Below are 15,838 nucleotides of genomic sequence, written 5' to 3'. Positions count from 1 at the left end.
CGTCACTTTACACCGGAAGATTACTAACGCAATAGCGTTTCCCGAGTCCGGTATTAGGGAAAACGCAAGCGCAAGGGACAGAGTCTGGCCGCTTGACTTTGCCGTAACCGGATGAGCCATGAGATGAGCGGAAGGGCAAATGCGAATGGTCTGCACGGTGCAGCCACCTGGTGGCACAGAGCTCAACCATACACAGTTGCAGCAACGAAGTGTATTCTTCTTTGCTGCTGGTGTGTATTTTTCGCAGGAGTGTAACACGTTGTTTTTATAAATGTTTAAAATGTTTTACACTTGGTTAGAGCAATATTAGCGCTTTGTTTGGCTGGTTAAGCGCTGCACCAACAAGTGTATCGACCGCGCAGACCGATCAGGCCGCTCACGTACGTCTACGCTAAACTTCCTTCATCAGCTTGAGTTTATGCCTGCAGTCATTTGCCGAAATGACCAGCTTGCCTGTGGTTACCGGAATACAAGACACGTTCGGCGCTACGACAGAATGCTCGCAACGCACGCTGCTTCGATAGCTCTCGCTTGGGGTCGACGGCCAAGCGGCTAGCGGAGTGGTCTCGCGCGGGCGGGGGCGGGCTCCAAAACAACCGGAAGTGGACGATGTGACGTCGCATCGTGACGCTGAACCAGTGAAGGCGGAGCTTAGCCCCACTCGCTCGGCGAGCGAGTTGAGGAGGAAAAGCATGGCTAGGGAGGAGGGTAGCTTCTAATCGCTTGTAGCTCCATTAATACGTAACGCTTCACTTAAATTGTGGTGCGAATGTTCCACTTAAGCTGTATCCTACGCGTCTACAAAATTTGTCCGAACCGTTTCAGGGGCCCTTTAAGGGGCCCACATACACAGCTTCGCTGGTCATACTTCTTCACAGAGTGGAACGGAACTGCGCTTTCTTTTTTTTTTTGCATTTATTTGGCTTTTAGAAAGAGAGAATGCTATAACACACACACACAGAGAGAGAGAGAGAGAGAGAGATACGACACATGCTCACCCGCATTCACAGTTACACGCGCCCACGCACGCACACGGAACTGCACGCACACACAGACACGTGTATGCTCGCACACGCATACACGCACGCGTGCGCACGCATTTTCAAATATGGAGACACGAACACGCGTGCACACGCAAATAGAAGTACACACGCACGCACGCTGAAGGCGTTCGTCCCTGGAAAGTTCCGGGCTTGCAGCGATAAAGAAAGGAAACGCATCAAGGCAGATGACGATTATTTTTGTGTGGCAGAAGGGGCAAGCCAAAGGGTGTAAACTGTTGTTAGAGTGTACCCTCTTGGCGCAGACAGTGGAAACTAGTTAATACTTGGCTACTATATAGAAATGAAATAGATTCAGTTACGCCTGTGCATATTTCCGTGAAGTTTCACAGGATGGTGAAGGTGTAATGTCCAAATTTCCTGAGTATGTCCATGTTACAAGGCACGATAGTATATTTCTTTGACTTAACACGGACTTGCGCATACGTGTTGGTATGTTGTCCAAGCAATAAAATCTGATAATAAAAGCGATGACTTAACAAATAAGCAACCCATTGCTACCTTTTAGGAAGCAAAAATATAAAATATGATATTTAAAGAGCCCATCTGAAAGAACCAAAACTGAAACCAAACCTTGAATGTTGTAGTTCGGCCATCTGGTGGGACACTGTCGAACTCAATCCTACGTGGCGTTAAAAAAACTGTGTCACCCAGCACGGCATCGAACGGCTGCCAGCATGACGCGGAACGATCGGTGCGAGCGATTACACGACTTGGCCACGGCTTCCAACATTTCCGCAGGTGATACGCTCGGGTTTTTATAGATACCACGCGAACTTACACGACTATCTTTAAAAAATCGCGTTTGGGAACAGTGTTACGCCATGTGTAGAGAGGTGAGATAGGCAACAATCGAAAGCTGAGTCTCCCGACTACATACGCTGCAGCGGCTATTACGATAGACGCCGTAGTTTTATCACGGCTAGCGCTTTTGTCTCGAAAATCGAGTACAAATTTTCGTCGTTTCCATAGGCTTCCGTTGCTGAATTTTTGACCGCAGAGAGTGCAAGTCAATGTCGCACGTCACATGACCGAACCGGACACCGCTCTCCTACCGTAATTTTCTGCAATCACCGCGATTCCGGCAGCACGCTGACAAAATGTGTGCATAATGGCAGGCCCACCAGCACGAGAGGATGTGCATGAGCAATGCCATGTCTCGACATCAGGCACTTGCTTCGTCAGAGGGCGCAATAATGCAGTCTGGCACGCGCACGCAGATCCCGTATTATTTTGTCCCAACCCGTACGTAAACGGCACCGTGCAAAACAGACCTGAACTTTGTCGGAAGTCGTTTCAGTCATAGCTAGTTCTTATGCAAATATCGTTTAGTTTATTATTTATTGGATAAATGGCCTTTTTGTAAAAGGAAATGAAACGTGGAGAAGACTCCAGGACGAGTACACTTCCCTCTTCTTTAAAAATTGAGATGACCTCTAATTACGTCTCTAGAAATCGTTTCCGCTAAAAGGCTTCTCATCAGGTCTGCGCAGTGCAAATAAACAAGCCCGGCGCGTAAATCACGCGCTGATGATCGTGAGGCGTGTACTGCAGCCGGGCTGCTCTCTTGCGCTTCCCTAGGGACCCGCTGCGCCACCTATGGGCGCCGTCGCTAAGACCGGGAGTGGCCTTCGAGATGCATGGCACCCCGGTGCGTGCGAACGCTAGAATCGTTCCCTCGCTCCCCTCGCACATTCGTGGGGCAGCGCTGAAGCTTCGGACTGCTGTGTTTAAGGAACTCGTGTGACGAACTTTCGATTCCGCCCAGCACCGGATAAATCATAAAGGATTTCTTTTTCATAAAAGAGGCGGCGTGAAAGAATACGGCCGTAACTGGGCGAAGTTCCCCAAGGATGCTAATCGCATTAAATGATCGGACCGTCCAGTCTGCTTCACAGGCTCAACGCTTCGGCGTTTGGCGTCGAAGCGGTCCGTCGCGTTGGCGGAGGAATGTGAAATGGCCTACGCACGGCTGCAAAAGTGAAGCCAGCCTTTTCACTGAGAAAGGAGCATAAATTTGTGAATACTCTCAGCTATGCGGCGAACTACGGTTGCATCGCAGCGGGTATGGCATGCTCGTAATTGTAGCAGTGAATCAGTCATTAGGAAATAAAGTTGGCGTTGTGTATTGTCTCTTTTCATATTTATACATGTACATTTTTTAAAATGCATAAGTTACAAGCGCTTTATTACTATCCCGAGCGGAACCAGCATAAAATATACACTACTTCCCTCGAGAAATTTTCTTGAAAAAGAAATTCGTTGGTTGAGTTACTGGACTCCTTTTCAACGCTAAACTACTGCAAAAAAGAAAGCAGTGTGTGCTAACCCAACTAACGGCGATCTTAAATTTCGTTTTCTGCTTAAATGATTTATCTTTCTCTCTCTCTCTTGTGCGGACCTGTTAATTTGTCCGGGGCACTCAGCGCCATAAAAATATAAACAAACATGCGAGCCATACGGTACGGCAACGATTGGACTCTCATCAACAGCTCACCATTCGAAGAGGCCTTTGTGAACAGAGTCTACCAGTCATGTCAGCTTTGCCAAGTTTAGACGTAGGATGCAGTGTTGCCAGGGCCGCCACTTACCCCAAAATATGAGCTAGCGACAACGTCTATAGCACGAATTCAATGATAACAGCGGCGCGTCGCCCTCGGCCGATGCGGTCTACGGCAACGATTTACACTTGTGGTCTTTCGCCACGACCCTGTGCAGCAACGTAAAACTTATTAGGCCACACATCTAGTATCTATTGAACTGTCTGATGGCGTCAAGCGCACTCTGCCTGGCGACTTGGGCCTGCTTGAAACATCTGGGGAAGTTATTAAGTTTTGGAAAGCCCCCGGTTTGCCGGGGTGATGTTTTTCTGTGCTTCAACCAGAGAAGCTGTACGTATTTGTTGGCGTTCGCAGCTACTCAAACGTGCTTTGACCAGCTCCCCTTCAAGTGAACAGTGAGCCGTTATAGCTGGCGTTTTCGCGTCTGAAAACTCGTAACACACATCGCGCAGCGAAGGCAGCGAACGTAGCGTAGGCTAAAGCAGTAGCAACAACGGCATTCAAGAAAGTCAGACGATAAAAGGCACTGGCCGCGAAAACGTGAGCCGAAGTTTTCAACAGCAGATGTGAGCCGAAGTTTTCAACCGGTCCGACGACAGCTCAGAAAACACAATTGATTGCACGCACTGACGAATTAGGTTTGTGTTGTATGCCATGGCACGATGCGCCGTAGACCCGGATCTTACGTTACTGAACAGTCGTACTGAAGCCAGCTACTACCACTGTCTCGGACAGTGACATGCGTTTTCTATCTTTCAACGAATTCAGTGAATGTATACGTCCGAAATCTTTCTTACGTTCTTTCTTTCTTTTTTCATTTTAGTTTGTTTTCTCAGCAAATGTTCTTCTTGTCGTATATGACAACGCCTTCGAAGCAGTGTAGGTACTCAGCGCGCGAAAAGATACGCACGTTATTTAGCTTAGCATACTACGACACTTCTGCGCGAGTGACGCGGACAGCTTATGTGCCAACAAAAAGTGTTTTAAGTGGAAAAGAGGATAGAGGGATGCACGTGTAAATGCAAATGCATGTTTGCGATCACAAATCTTAACGCGTCTCGGATCATATGGGGGAGAAAGGTCTAGTTTGCGTCCTTTCTATGCACTGGCTCTTCTTCGTGCCGTATGAGATATTTTCGCGTTCGCGTATTCTAGTCGCATGACAGTGAAAGGATGAGAGAAGAAGGTGAGACAAATGGCAGCCACATAGTCAGGTAAGTTCTTGCATACGGAATATACTAGCATAGCCCAACCAACCGGTACAGGTGCGGGACCCCGTGAAATCGATTGCCATGTTGGAATGGCCCGGTGGCAGGCGCCGCCACTTCTCATCCTAATTAAATCCGCGCGTGAATAGCGCTAATACCCCGTGAACAGAGCGCGCTGATTAACGCTGCGAGCTCGAGCCGAATTTAAAGTCGACGGTGATTTGCGATTCAAATCAAGCTGAAGTCCGCCTTTCGCGCTCTTTTTCCTCGCTTGGCGGGTCGCCTTGAATGGCGTCGCTCAAGCGCACATGACAGGCACTACATGCAGCTGCTGCCTGTAGGTGCACACGGTGCCTGCTTGGCCTGTGCATTTCTCATGCTACGCGCATGCTCGTATAGCAAACAAGAGTATAGCAAACAAGAGTTCATTCGAGCTTCGTCAGAGTGACAAGGAAAGTACGTGCTTCTGACAAGCGAGGTATATTTTGGCGCCCCCGCGCGCAGTAGCCAAGAGTTCTGTGCTACAGGTCCACAGCACGACAGCAAGAACCACCTATAGTACCCCAATTCCCAGCTCCGGCATTTCTTATATGCGTTTGCATTCCAGCGTGACGACGCTTTCGTTGTTGGTTGTTCTTTAGCGTGTAGTTGTTGGGTGAATTACAAGCGTAAAACGACAACGAATTCAAACACCGTTGTCATCCGTAACACAATGCACTTAATGGAAAGCAGATCCTATACGCTTGCTGCTCAGGCTCGGGCGAAGTGCTGGGCTGCCAAAGTAAACGAAAACGTCGGCACGCACAGTGAGATATTTAACGGGGGAGTTTCGAGGCTTACAAGCTCTTGCGCTTATGACGAACACTGCCCATGTATCGACCGACACCACTCCGGCGCCTGCTCGCCTTCATAGTGCACACTATATACAGCCAATTGGCGATTTCGTATCGAGTGAATGTGAGTTGCGAGAAAGATCCCACACAAATTGCGAGGCTTATTTAAGCCTTTGACGAAGCCGTGTTCGTTCCTTTGTAGTTCAAAATCAAGGGCGCAGAGTTTTGTTGAATGGTTTATATGCTGATCCTTGGTGCGATCTTGAAGCACTAAAAAAACACGTTTTAGGAGCCAGATATAAGCGCTCAAAACTGTAATTAGGCACAAAATTGACAAAAACAGTGCGTTATAAATCATGAAACTAACTTCAAGGGATAAATACACGATCCCGCCACTTCCTTCCTCATTACACTGAGCGATAAAAATAAATATGTGTTCATTTGTCCCACAAGAAGTCACCAAAAAACCATATAAAGCGACCATTCGGTCAGCCTTGCTATCGCATTACTAGACGCAAAACTGTCCACCAGTGCGACCGATTAACCTATACACTCCAACAGAGCCCCCCCCCCCCTTCCTCACAACCACACACACACACATTTTTTTATTCGAGGACCCGGTGAGTGGCACTGAAGCAAAAAACTTATTTCTAACCGCCGCTTTTGTCTGATATGAACGTCGTATGCTGTTCAAAACTCCGAATTCGGAAACACTTTTTTATACAACTAGTGCTCCTTGTCGAATAGACTATGTCTACACATATATAGACCAAATAAATAAACTAGAGTGCCACAAAAGCGAACAACGTACACTCCTAGAGACAATGGTTTATTAATAAATTCCGAGTATGCACTCGCAGCAGCAGGAGGAATAAAGTTAGTTGCACTTTCACTCGAAAGGCGAAGCATCGATTGCGATAGCAAATCAGTAGATAGCTCATGGTTATATTGCGCTCAGTTTTACAGAGACGATATAAGTGAATGAAGGGACGTGGACGGACGTAGCGCAATCCCGTCCTTCGCTTATATCGTCTGTGTAAAACTGAGCGCAATATAACCATGAACGTTCACCAACTAGCCCCCTTCATTGCTTTTGTAGATAGCTATACGAAGCAAGGATAGTAGTTTTATCGGCCGTACAAACTCGTAAACATTCGCTTACTGCCTAAATTAACAAGCACCATGTCACGCACGCACAGGCAAACATGAACATATCTCGCTCGATGAGGGCGGAAATTCGCTGTGAGAAAGCTGGAGTGAGGAATCGCCGCAGCAGCAAAGAGCGAATTGACCTTCGCGCATATTTCGCTACAACGCGAACAAAACGTCGAAAGGACAGCGCGTACGAAGCTACCGGCACTACGCGCACTCTGCAAACATCGCAGACCGCTTTCAAGATGAGGCCCACGCGGGCGCGCACTTCGGCCACGTCGCAGATCGCTTTCAAGACACGAAGCCCGCACGGCCGCGCCGTAAGCAGCAGCCGCCAACCCCTCCCCGCCGCCTCACCCTCGCACGCTTTCACTGGCACATACAGCACTCGCCGCGCGGCGACGATTTTATCGCCCTTGGACTTTATATGGAACCTCACGGCGACGCCGACGGCAGAAATGCGCCCCGCGTATCCATATAATTGATATGGCAATAAAAAAGAAAGGCAGGGATGTTAACCAGACGAGCGTCTCCCCTAAGCTGGGGGAAGGGAGAGTAGAAGAGTAAAGACGCGGTGAAGTCGCACACGCGAGCGGAGGCCCCATTAAGTCAAAGGCGTTCACAGATTCCAGTAGCCCTCAAGAAACACGTTGTGCCTTCACAGCCTTGGGTGTCGACGAGCGATTGGGACGGTGTTCGAGCAGCGCCTGCACGGACAACGGCCAATCGCCCAGTCGTCACAATGCATTGAAGAGTACTTGTCTGTGATTGAAATCGAGGACAGTGGCACAAAAAACGCTCGATATTATCTTCACTGCCGCCGCCTCACGTAGCGCTGTCGGTCATACCAATTAATGTAGTGTAAGCCTTTGTGAAGGCAACTCAACCACAGCCGGCACAGAAGCGATGCCTCATGTCGATGAAGTCCGAGTGGAGGTCGGAGCTGCAGCAAAGGCTTCAGTTCATGTACTCTGGTGCGCATTATATTTGGGAGGAGGAGGAGTAAAAGGAGGAGGAGGAAATAAAGAGAGAAGGCAGGGCTGTCAGCGAGAAATGCAGCTGGTTGGCTATACCCTATTCTGGGGGATGGGAAAGAGGGATATTTGGGATGTTTCACTCTGCTAACGAGAGTGACCATGCCAGGTGGTGAAGTTGCATTGTAGCATCTGTCCTGTAAAGTGAAACAACCCTCCAAAAAGAGGCATCCGCTAGCCAAAATGCATCTAAACGCGTGTAAACGCGATTTAGGTTCTCATTCTGGGTGACATAAATGACGACGACATTTTTCCTCCTTCATATCAAGTATTTCGAAAGTACAGCTCTTCTAGGAGAGCAGGTGTGGCTGCGCTTATTAAAAATCAAACAGATGCTTTCATTCTGTACGATGTTGCTGACCTTGAATGCTTATGCCTAAAACTGACATGCTGGGGTTATAGCTTTATTCTTTATGTAATCTACAGGCCTCCTGAATCTCCACCGAAATACTTAAGCAAACTCCAGATACACATGTCACAATTCCAAAAGGGCCGAATTCTACTAATTTGGGATTTTAATCTATCTTGCGTCAACTGGGAGCTAATGCAAACATGTTCGCATCATAACCAAAGCATCGATGTCATGCTTGATATAATATAAGCGCATGATTTGATACAAGTGGTGGATAAGCCAACACGTGTACATGGTTCGAACAGTTCTGTTTCAGATTTGGTATTCATAAATCGTGATATCACTGAATATTATGCGCATGTTGAGCAGGGGCTTGCTGATCATTATCTAGTGGGTGAGTCCTTTCCCCTTTTATCGCTTAAGAAATGTCACAATTCCTCGATTAAATCTGTTAAACATTGCTCACGTTCCAATGATGCCTGCATAGTAGAATATAAGGAAAGCTGTCTGACTGAATTCGATGACACAGACTCTCGCGTCCTATTGGACCGTTTTAAGCGCATGTGCCATTACTGCATTGATAACTTTTGTGCCGAACAAGTGAAAGAAAGTTAATAGACACCATGGATGACACGTGATATTATGCACCAGAAGCGCAAAATAAAACGATTAAAAAAGTAGTGAGTGCAACCGGGGCTAATCAAGATATTACAGGAGAGCCTTGCACATTCAGTGCGTGAATCCAAAAACAACTATTTCAGCACGTCTCTACCGAACTTTATAAAGAACGCGCCAGAAAAGTTCTGGAATTACATAAGCGGAAAAAAGCCCGTTGTGTCTCGGATATCAGCCAACGGTTCCATAGTCACTGACCAGAGAGTCCTTGCGCATCATTTTAATACCTATTTTCAAAGCGTCTTCTCAAATTCCAATCCATGCACCCCTACAGCCGCACAGTTTCATGGTGCAGAAGTAAATTTTGTTTCTTATGCCGGGGTATTTTCAATGTTACTGAACTGAAAAAAAAAATTTGGGCCAGACAACATAACGAACATTTTTCCACGTCGTTAAGAAAACGTATATAGTCGCATTATTCTGGCTATCCTTATCATCACTCCTCGTACCGCTCTTTTTCCCCCTTTTCTCTGCAGAGAAGGGTAGCAGGCTAGAGAACCTGTCTGCGTTTACTCAACAAATTCTCCTCTCTCGCTAAACATGCGCATCACATAGACTGCAGCATTGGTGTTCGATCTGCTTAGGCCGTTATTTTTTAACTACCAACTACGGGCGGCCTGAAGAACAGCACGTGTAATCTTTTCGTGCAGTTTAGCAGCAGCCCCCCCCCCCCCCCCCCCATCGAGCTTCCTCACAAAATAAATTTATGCTGTTTTCACGTAATCATTCTTCGCTTATGCAAATGAAATTGAACCACTTCGAAACGGTGCAAGTATTCACACACCCATAACAAAATCTGAAAACGTCCAAACTTCACCCGAATCGTCCAGATATGCCTTCGTTGCTAGGGCAGAGAGCAATGCTACAGGGTGCACGTCCTGTCCCGGTTTACGACGCTTATGTGTCACCTGGTATACACTCTTAAACAAATGTACACCCTTTGGGGCGTATATTTGCCACACAACGATAATCGTCATCTGTCTTGCTTGCGTTTCCTTTCTTGAAAACGCTGCGCTCGTTACTTTCCTGTCAGGAATGCGCTGTCATGCTGATAACGCGCATGCGGTTCGTGACTTGGAAGTACCGGGCTCGCAGCGTTACAGAAAGGAAATGCGGACAAGACAGATGACGATTATCGTTGTGTGGCAAGATACTACCCAACGGTTGTAATTTTGCTTAAGAGTGTAGGTGAATGCACCCCGAACAGATATGTGTGTTGAACTGCCAGCTGACGTTTTCCCACCTACTTCATTCGCCTGAGTCCTTCAATCAATAATGCAAGCCATTAAAGGATTTTTTATGCTCAGCACAGGCGGCAACTACGCGATAAACAGAGCGCTGGGCAGCTATACCGACTCCGTCGGGTCTACACTTGCACCATGGTCTACTTTAGGCCTCGAAAAGAGGACGTTCACTGCCGATAAAACTTTTTGCCAGATCGGAGGTGTGTTAAAGCTGGCGTGATTACAAATTTATACTCGCGCTTTGATTTGTTTGTTTCTTTGGTTATTTAGTCCATATATTGCAGATATGTGCTATCCTTTGCACGGGATAGATTGACCTTTCTTCGTCTCTGGTATTTTTCTTAAGAGAAACTGAATAGTAGGAAGCCGGTTACGTAAATATCCGGATGTACAGCTACGCCTACACACCTACGTGCCCGGCAATCCGCAACATACAGTTGGGCACGTGACTCTTTACGGGGAGACTGCTGGCTAGAAGAAAAGCCTTTCACGCTGCCAGTGCTCTAAGGGACGCAATGTCCGAGACCCTCGACCATTATGCAACTGGCAGAAAAGAAACGGCCAAGTGAAAAACCCATTGGAAAAGAGAAACATGTCGTACGCACTTCATTCGTTGTTAGGAGCTGAAAACCTGATTCGCTCATTGAGCTTGCAAGCCTTCGTTTCCGCAGTTCTTGTCTGCTGATTACGCACTCAGTATTTGCACGCACTTCCTGTAAAAAGGAGCGTGTTCAGGGTTCCCTTTTCTTCTTCTTCTTCTTCTTCTCTCTCTCGCTCTCTAAGTTTTTTTTTTTTTCAACGGACGACCTTCCTCGTGCAGGACAGCTAGACGGACGTTTCTCTGTTTAACTTATCTAACTTTCCTCAATTCTCTTGTCTTGTTTTTTTTTTTCTTCTGAACCCAGAAATTCTGCATTGATTGTGTCCTTCGAAAGCGTTCTAAAAGGCTGCACGTCTATAATGCCAAAGTCTCGCGTGAAAGATACAACAAAACGCTGCGCTTAAAGTGACGTTCAATGTAAAGTGAAATCTTCCGAAGTATGAAACGAATACCGCGTGTTTCTGCGACGACTCTCTCAGATTGCTAAAAACATGTGATTCGAGATAAAATTATAACTTTTACTGACCGAGCTTCATGGCAGCAGTGGACATCAGAATTTGCGCAATAATTGGCAATACGACATATATTTTTTTTAAAATTTGCCCAACGGCACAAACGATTAAATCTAAAAATACAGGCCGGTTTAGGAGATGTACATGAGTAGTGATCGATATTTTCTATCATATTACCAAGAATCATAGTCTGGTGGTCCCGTGGGATGAAGGCCCACTGCTTGCAGGTAGCATCATCGGATCTGGTTAAGGCCAGGGCATGTCCAAGAGAAGTGTTTGACTGTAGCCGCGAAAGCTCTAGCTGAGCAATATGGGTAGGTATCCTCGAATGGTTCATGGAGAAGTTTTGGTCAGGGATACGTGACCGACGGAGTAATTGCCACCCCCACACGGAGTCCCCGCAAAACCACCTCCTTCTGGTGGGTAAGGCTGCGTGGGAGGTTTGCACCACACGGTGGGATGATTAAATCTCGTGTGGTTCGGCGAAGAATCTCCCTGCGGTGGAGGAAATCATTCTGAGGGTCACTTGAGAAAGGTGTGTAGAATGTAGATGACAACTCACTATGGTTATACAGCGGTGTCGACTTGTATGTGAGCGGAAATAGTGTCACGTAGAATCCCCTGTATCCGAAGCTGACCGGGTGCCTGTGCAGTTATGAGGTGTATTTCGTCATTGTATACTTCTAGAATCTCCTTAATAGCTGAGGTGAAGTCCGTGCATATTATCATAAGCGATGTCGGCAACGCGGAGGCTGCTTTCACCAAGTGTGTTGCGAGACTATGGTCAAAAGTTCCGCACTGACCGATGTAACCGGAGTGGTCAGACGGTACACATAATTGGTACTTATGGTTGAGTGTGCAGGCACCACGACTGGCGCAACCAGTTGCTTGTCTGTGCAGCTCGTACTGGCGTAGGCCACCAGTCAGCCTGTCAGGAAGGTGGTATGTGCTTCTTCAATGTGGCGCCTGAAGCTATGACCGATGGATGAAGCACCAGATTTCGGAGGCGGCTGGTGAGCTTGTCGATCGTAAGTTGTTGGTGACCGCAGGAAGGAACGGTGTCTAGCAAAGGTGCCAGGATGGAAACCGGATTGCCCACGGACAACACTATTACAAGTAACAAAAATTCACTAAGAAACTACAGATATATTCACACTACTCCGTAACAAATTGTATTGGCGGAGCCGGCAGACTCCGCACAACCTTACACGGCAATCCGACTGTGTACAACATGTACCATGCAACTAAAATAAATAATTAAATTATGTGGTTTTACGCGCCATAACCACAATTTGATTATGAGGCATGCCGTAGCTGGGAAACTCCGGAATAATTTGGACCACCAGGGGTTTTTAACGTGCACATACATCTAAGTACACGGATGTTCTCGCATTTCGCCCCCATCGAAATGCAGTCGCCATGGCCGGAATTCGGTTGCGCGACCTCGCAGCCCAACACCATAGCCACTAAGCAACCACAACGGGTACACCATGCAACTATATGCAATGCTATAGATATACGATGAATTCCTTTTTATGAGGAAGAATAAAAATACTGTTATTTCAAGCCCCTGCTGTTATTCCAGATACACTCTTAAGCAAAAAGTACAACCTTTAGGGTGTATATCTGTCACACAACACTAATCGTCATCTGCCTTGCTTGCGTTTCCTTTCTTGAAAACGCCGCGCCCGCTACTTTCCTGTCGGGAATGCTATGTCATGCTGATAACGCGCATGCCGTCCGTTACTGGAAAGTACCGGGCTCGAGCGCCGCGTTAAAGAAAGGAAATGCGGTCAAGACAGATGACGTTTACTTTTGTGTGGCAAGATACAATCCAAAGGGTGTAATTTTGTTTTAGAGTGTACGACCAGGCGGGCATTGACAGCAAAAAAAATTTTAACGATGATTTCGCCAATTCGCTAAAATGTGCTATTAAACTTTTGTTATACAGACACTCCAGACGCATTTTTGCCGTCGGCGTCCAATTGGACTTAAGTCCAATGGCGATTACACCGTCCTCGCGAGCCCTATGCTGGTTGTGCGAGTGAAAGCGCGCGAGGGTGAGCCGACGATCGCGGCTCGATCCAACAGTTTTCTAGAGGGTGTTGATCAATCTCGCGCGCGCAAGAAACCAGCGGGGGGGGGGAGGGGGGGGGGCATTGTACATCGGCAGTAGCTGCGTATGTTGTGGCTGCATGCGGTCGCGCGGACTTTATCTTGAAAGCGATTTGCTTTCTGGGCCGAGGGCTCGTAGCTTTGCGTGCGCTGTGTTCTCGCCGCTCAGTTTGCGTTAAAGCGATAGACAGACTTCTGTGCCATGAAACTACATGGCTTGCGCAGGCTTGTCTTTCGAAGCTATTCGAAGCTTAATATACAAAGCTATTCAGAAGAAGGGGTTTCATCTGCAGTCTCCAGAGTCTTCAACGTCAAGAACGGGACAGGGCATCTGCACTAAGCTCCACTGACAGCGCCGGTAACGCAGGCCGCGGTTTGTGTATACATGCACGTATAGTCAACTTTTCAAGGGAACAGACAGCCAGTTAAGCCTTCCTTGTCAATTAGAGTTGACATATTCCATAAATACCTCCAGATTGGTATTTTTCTCTGTATATAATCTTTTTTAAGAGCTTTCCCAGAAACCCAGTAACTTAGGTGCCGATTAGAGCACAGGAGTCGAGGAAGTCAGAGTCGTTTAATTAAGTCACTTGAACGTAGGAACTGGTCCGACAGTTTGCTCGCTGCCAAGATCGTCACAGACAGCACGGTCAGCTATGCTATGCTATGTCATTCTGATAACGCGCATGCCGTTCGTTACTGGAAAGTACCGTGCTCGCCGCGTTAAAGAAAGGAAATGCAGACAAGACAGATGAGCATTATCGTTGTGTGGCAAAAGAGTGTAATTTTACTTAAGAGTCTAGACCCTAAAGAAGTTTACACCCTTTTGGGCTTATCTTGTCCCCAACGAATAATCGTCATCTGCCTTGTTTGCGTTTCCTCTTGAAAACTCGGCGCTCGCTATACTTTCCTGTCGAGAATGCTGTGTCAAGCTGATAACGCGCAAGCCGTTCGTGACTAGGAAGTACCGGGCTCGCTGCGGTACTTCCTAGTACCGGTACTTTTATAGTGTAAAAAAGTTTACACCCTTTGGGTTGTATTTTGCCCCGAAACAATAATCTTGCCCGCATTCCTTTCTTTACCGCAGCGAGCCCGGTACTTCCTAGTCACGAACGGCTTGCGCGTTATCAGCTTGACACAGCATTCTCGACAGAAAAGTAGCGAGCGCCGAGTTTTCAAGAGAGGAAACGCAAACAAGGCAGATGACGATTATTGTAGTGGGACAGTTATACACTCCAAAGGGTGCAACTGTTCTAAGAGTGTAAGGTCACGCCAGAAATGGCGCAGCATCTCATTCCTCTTAAAATCCGTACACTGCGTAGGGCGTAACTTTGTTCCACAACGATACTCGCCAATCTTGAGTGCAATAGACGATATGCAAATCCCTCAAGTACGCTTTCCACACAACTCGTCTGACCTAACCAAGATGACAGACGTAGACCAAATCGTAAATAAGGCGTCAGCGTGCGGACTGACGCCATCGGCCCTGCTGTCCTTCGTTCCTCGCGCCGTTCAAGCTTACAGAACGCGTGTTTTAAGAGGAAGCTTTAGCTCGGGGCCAATTCTGAAGCGGCCTATTCAAATACGTGTAAAACGCAAAAACGCTTTTCTGAGATAACCCCTTGACCGATTTTAATGACATTTGTTGCATTTGAGAGAGAAAGTTAAATTCTAGTGACCGTTGGAAGCGGAATTGCGATTTAGGGCCTGAATATTGTTGAAAGAATTTTCAAAAATTCGAAAGTACGAAAAAAAAAATAGAAGCACGAAGTTTACAAATTAATAACTCTCCATCAAGAACCGATATCGCGGTTCTGTAAACGGCATCCATTAGATCATTCAAAGCGGACAAATTCGATATGTCAATTTATATATTGCGTGAATTTGTTACGTTGCGTACAAGGCTTCTGCAAAAGCTGTATTTACACATTACTGAATTCTTTTAGATTCATGTGTAACATGTCAGTTTTGTCCGCTTTAGATGTACTATAAGATGCAATCCACAGAATTGCGCTATCATCTTTCGTTGCTGAGTTACGGAGTTGTAAAGAAATTTAAAACTAACAGTCACTATATTTTTAGTTTTTCTTTTAAATGCAACAAACCTCGTCGATTTTGGCGCAGTGGTTGCTGAGAAAAACGAATTCTCCTTTTACATGTATTTAGATAGGAGCACCCGAGCTAAGGCTTCCTCTTAAGTTTCAAGAGTTAGCGAGAAGTTGGACATGTCGGCAAGGGCAAGTAAGATGCGTGGGAGCCTGCGTAATTTTGCGTATCGTCCTTACCGTTGACACTGCACGCCCAGTACTTTCCCGTCAGTTACGATTTAAAAGACACAGAATGTGAAGAAACGACACGACAGGAAAGAACGTAACGCCCGTCTCGTCGTTTCTTTGCGTCATTCAAACCATAACCAAGTATAAACTAGCCCAGTAACACTTAAATTTCCTGTCAGCAACCGTGTGTGCGGTATACAGGAATAATTTAGGC

At 46.8% G+C, this 15,838-nt stretch overlaps 1 long non-coding RNA gene across 1 annotated transcript in view; it reads left to right on the top strand.

Annotated features, from left to right (window-relative positions):
* Positions 1-1,709: 1,709 nt before the first annotated feature.
* The window catches only part of LOC142566419 (uncharacterized), a 31,709-nt gene continuing 17,580 nt past the window's right edge, over positions 1,710-15,838 (top strand). Inside the window, exon 1 of the long non-coding RNA XR_012825058.1 lies at positions 1,710-1,802. This is a non-coding gene — a long non-coding RNA (uncharacterized LOC142566419). The remainder of the gene's footprint in view (positions 1,803-15,838) is intronic.

The sequence above is a fragment of the Dermacentor variabilis genome, unplaced genomic scaffold, assembly GCF_050947875.1.
Source record: "Dermacentor variabilis isolate Ectoservices unplaced genomic scaffold, ASM5094787v1 scaffold_12, whole genome shotgun sequence".
Taxonomy (NCBI): Eukaryota; Metazoa; Arthropoda; class Arachnida; order Ixodida; family Ixodidae; genus Dermacentor; species Dermacentor variabilis.
Note: the sequence above shows the minus strand (reverse complement) of the source record. Positions and strands in the feature narration are given on the sequence as shown.